The sequence below is a fragment of the Protopterus annectens genome, chromosome 3.part1, assembly GCF_019279795.1.
Source record: "Protopterus annectens isolate FY-2018-M chromosome 3.part1, PAN1.0, whole genome shotgun sequence".
Lineage (NCBI taxonomy): Eukaryota > Metazoa > Chordata > Ceratodontiformes > Protopteridae > Protopterus > Protopterus annectens.
Window position 1 is genome coordinate 6,961,881 of NC_056732.1, and position 5,000 is coordinate 6,966,880.

The 5,000-nt window shown below is 45.2% G+C and overlaps 1 protein-coding gene across 2 annotated transcripts in view; it reads left to right on the plus strand.

Annotated features, from left to right (window-relative positions):
* Nucleotides 1-5,000, plus strand: part of ASNS (asparagine synthetase (glutamine-hydrolyzing)) — a 580,006-nt gene that overhangs the window by 370,225 nt on the left and 204,781 nt on the right. The gene's annotated exons all lie outside the window — the stretch shown is intronic.

A 5,000-nucleotide genomic window follows, 5' to 3' on the forward strand; every position in this document is an offset into this window, starting at 1 on the left:
ATTGTAATTGTTCGAACACTGAAGTAAAAAAAGAAAAAAAAAAAATTAAACTGTTGCCCCCCCCTGCTCCCCCACACCCCCCTTACTTAAATATGCCAACTCTGAGATCGCGCTACATTGCGGAAATGAGAAGTATTGCCATTCCGCTCTGTATGCGGATCTCCATTTAGTCTGGTCAGACTTTTAAATTTTCGAGGTTATAGTCTCGGTCATATCGTCTTCTAACATTTAAAAGTTCGAGCTACTGAAGGGGACCCGTCAGCTACATCCTTATGGACATATGTTGACTTATGGGGAATGACATAACTCAGATCATCCCTTGGGGGATTAACTGCTTGGCCTTCTATTTGAGGCTTTCTTTGACAACAGCTGCAGCAGACATTGGGACAAGATTGTGGTCCTTTTTTATTGACTTTCTTGATAGTAAACTGGCCTCATTCTCACTAGGGGGACTATTCACTCATCTGTTGAGATCTCATGCTTTGAGGCCCTTAGGGTTAAGGCCAAGTAGAACTGGTCCTCTTTTGCCCCTTCTTTAGACAGACTCCCATTTCGGCCTTTGGTTGGTTTTCACTGCGTAATGCAAGTCATCTGGGTAACTGGTGGAGGGAGAGGATACTGGTTAAGCCCTCTCGGTGAGGGGAACTTTGTTGTACCAGTTACCCATTCATCTGCAGTTTTTTTTCCCCTTCTGCTCTGTGTAGGTGACCCTAAACAAAGCCATAGAGCAGGCCAAGAATGAATTACTCGATGGGTGACGGAGCTTGCTTCTTTTTTGGGGAGACCTGACCCCCACTTAGACTAAATTGGCATTTAGCTCTTTCTTTCCATTACGATTTCTAGAGTCTTGGTGCCTGCTCTCACTGTCTCATACTTCAAGAAGGCTTTGCAATGACTCCTGTGAGTCTTTGGTGTGATCCCTTGTTAATGCAGTGACTCCTGTGAGTCTTTGGTGTGGCCCACTGTTAATGCAGTGACTCCTCTGAATCTTTGTATGGTGTGGTACCTTGTTAGTGCAGTGACTCCTCTGAGTCTTTGTGTGCTGTGGCACCTTGTTAATGGGAGTGGTATTTTAAGTTCCTTCAGTTTCCAGACCTATGTCATAGACTTCATAGATATTCCAAGTGCACTAAATCTTCTAACCATTCATGTCTTGCCCTCACTCTTGCACACCTCCTTTCTCCAGGAGGGCCATATCGGTCAATCCCAGAGTAAATCCTGTCGCTTAGGTTCTGTTTAAAGGATGATAGTTACTGCTTAACATGCAGGAAAAGTTTATTCCAGAAGTTTGGGACACCATGGGTTATTGAATGCTGCATCTGAAACTCAGAATGAAGGGATCCTTTCTCTTTCAACTTGTAGTGGTTCTGATGAGGTCACCTTTTCTAAGATTTCTGGAGGAGTTTCATTTATTTAAGTTTGTTGATGGTGCTAGAGTGCTGTCCAATTTCAGTCCCGGCCCATGTTCATAAGTAGGTACTAGGCTATATTTAAGGGTCTCGTAAGCCTAATAACAAGTTTCCCTTGCTTACGCCACCCAAGAAAGTTATTTTCCTCTGCCACTGTCAAGCAGAGCCACAGAAGTGATCCCCGGGGTGTATTTTCTATTTCCCATCCACTCATCAAGATTTTTCTTGGAGTGCTAATGAAGAACTTTGCTTGACATAGATGGGTAGCCTGTTCCAGAATATGGGAAGTCTCTGTGACAGGAATCTATCCCTCCAGCATGTCCTGTTTATTGTGGTGACAAGATTTATGTCCCTAGAGCGTGTAGCTCGGAGGGATTGGGATTTCCTTAGATGTAGCATGTGAAACAACTCTGAGTTTGACATAGCTTTATATGTTAGGCAGAGATCACCTCGGAGTAGGCGAAATGCTACGGACTGGAGGTTTTTGAGGCGGTCAGTGTAGGGCATTTGTTTGAGGCCAGTAATCCTCTTTGTGAGGTACTTCTGCAGCCTTTTCAGCTGGTGCAGATGTCTTGTGAGGTACATTCCAAAAGGGGTGTTGTACTCTAACGGGTCTAATGAGTGTTTAGTAGAGGGGAACAGTGACCTCTTTTTTCATGGATGAGAACCCTTTTAAGATGAGGTGTGCCATGTAGAAGGACTGCCTGATTACTGTGGCGATGTGACTATTAAAGGAGAGACTGCTGTCCATCTGAGTCTCAAGGTCTCTTATTACACATTCGGTGTTAAGTAGATTGCTGGCTATGTGGTAGTTTATGGGTACAGAGTTTTTACCAAAGGGGATGACACTGCACTTTTTGGCATTGAGCTTTAGGCCATGGCTCTTGACACCAGGCATCTGTTTCAGCGAGGCCCTTCTGTAGGATGTCCACATCATTTGGGGACTTGACTATGGCTCCTAGTTTGCAGTCATCTGCGAACTTCGTTAGCCTGAGGCCATCTGTGTTAGCCTGTACTTTGGAGAAGTAGATACCAAACAGGAGAGGTCCCAGGACGGAACCCTGTGGTACTCCACTTGTCACTGCTTTGAGGTCAGATTTGGAGTCTGCAGCTTTTACAGTGTGGGTTCTGTCAGTGAGCCAGTTGGTAACCCATCTTGTGATGTAGGGATTTATACCTAGTTTAGTGAGTTTAGCTATAATTCCAGAATGGGGGATGGTGTTGAAAGCCTTGGCGAGGTCAAGATATGCTGTGAAGCACCTTACCCTCATCTACGGCTTTGGTGACTGCCTCAAAGAAGTCGATCAGGTTCAGGAGGCATCGTCTGCCTTTCACAAACCCGAACTGGGTGGGATCCAGAGTTTAGAGGTTACCAATGTCTTTGTTTATGAGTTCCATGATGATATGTTCCATGGCCTTGCAGACCAGGCTCGTCAGGCTAATAGGTCGATAGTTCCTGGGATCAGTGGTGGCTCCCTCTTTGTGGAGTGGGATAACTGTTGCAGTGCGCTATTCAATGGGCACAAAGCCTGAAGCGAGGCTATTAATGAACATGGTGCTTAAGTGGGGAGCCAGTTCGTTCTGAAGTTCATGTAAAACGCAGCCTGGGATGTTGTCCAGTCCCATGGATGCTGTGTTTTTGGCTTTAGAGAGTGTAGCTTTTATCTGCATAGCTGTTATTACAGGGACTCTGCATTCTTCCTGTATAGATATGGGCCCTTTAGGGCCCTTTTACCCCCAGAAACAACTGGTATATGGACAAGTTGCATAAAGCAAGAGACAAAAGATACATAGCATTCATAAGAAGTTGGTGTAGGTGTAAAAATAGTGTGTAAATATTAAACAGACTTGACTTTAGTTACAAAGTGAGACCATAAGGTATAAAGTTAAGGAGATGAGAAAACAAGAGAGTATCAGAGAAAGATAAGAGCTAAAAAAGATTGCTGTGTACACTGGTACATAGAGTAGAAGGGACACACTGACCTGCAGACAGATGAAAGTGATATTTGTGTGAATTAAGTTATGTGGGCTGAATTAGAGCAGTGTTTCATCAGATATGCTTTATATTGGCATCTGAACGTGGATTAGGAGTGAAGATCCTTTAAGCTGAGGGAGAAGCTCGTGCTGCACCAGATCCCATGCTTTGAGGTTCTTAGTGGCTGATCTGTGGCTTCCCTAGTTCCCATGTGATGAGATAGTGTCAGTTTGACAAAGATGCTAACCTTTCTACAGGTTGCCTTGGCATCCTGCATTGCATTTTGGCGAAGACTGTTGGGGCGGGGGGGTTGTAAGGCCCTGGCGCGGTCAAGCTGCTACTGAACCCAGGATGAGTCTTCCCTTCTCCAGTTTGCCTTTTTCTTGTGAGTTAGTGACTGTTGTGATACAGGGGGAGCTTTTGTATGCTCTCCATGGATAATTTTAGTCCATGTATTGCTCTCGAGGCTTTCTTCACCTTGACATCTGTTCTGCTGGTGCTTCTCCTGTTTGGGCTCAGCAGGTAGTCTGTTAGATGACTGTTGGTAAGGGAAGCAAATACTTGACCCCTAGGGCATTAAATCCTGTTTAACCTGCCCACCTGGTGCAGTCAGGAGGTGGGGGGGTGTGTGCCTTGTGATCTTATTAAGGTTAGAGCCTCTCCTGACTAGAAACTCCAAGGGAAGACACTGCCTGATTCTTGAGGCACCATGACCCTCCTTATCCTCCAAATGCTGAAGCTGCGGGACAGAAGGAGATACTTTAGTGCATTATGTTTGTTCCACAGAGGTGGAGGTTCTCATTTTCTAGCTGATTCCACATCATATTTTAGTGTTCAAGGACATAATGTATCTGCCTTCAGATCCCCCCTTCCCAATAGGTTACTCCTGTCCTTGGCTAGCTGGAACCCTCACTGGTTCTACTTGGGGATGTCCTGCTTGCAGGGTGGCTTCTGGCTCTCTTTTTGTTACTTTGTCAACCAGGGATCTAAACCTTGTCATCACAATAAACAAAACATGCTGGAGGGATAGGTTCCTGACCCAGAGACTCCCCAGACTCTGGAATAGATTGCCCATACATGTCAAGCAGAGTGCCTCTTTGGACCTCTTCAAGAGGAACCTTGACGTTTGGATGGGAGAAAGGAAATTCACCCCAGGGATCACGTCAGTCGCCCTGCTAGACAGGGTCAGGAAGTAAATAATGTGGGAAGAAATAGCCAGGGAATTGTTATGGCTAGGCTTGTATAGGCCCTAGGGCTGATAGCCTAGTACCAACCTATGAACCTGTGTTGCCTCCTGGATTCTGTAAGCTTCTGGCAGAGTCTTATAAGAGGGGCTTTGAGCTGTTGTGAAGTCTTCTGCTTGAGTTTAAGTTAGACTGGTTCTCCATTTGGATGGAGCAGTACTGTATACATGGCGTACATTCACTTGGTCAGATCACCTGTGCTCATCACATTTCTTTGCACATAATGGATCAAATTGGCATCAAGTCTTGCATCATTGCTCTCCTCACTTTGAAGCAAGATTTTAATACTTGTTGGATAGCAGGTTGTGGGTGGTCTGATGTTGTTGCCCATCTGAGAGAGAGGGAGAAAGATGGCATTTTCTTTTGCTCTGA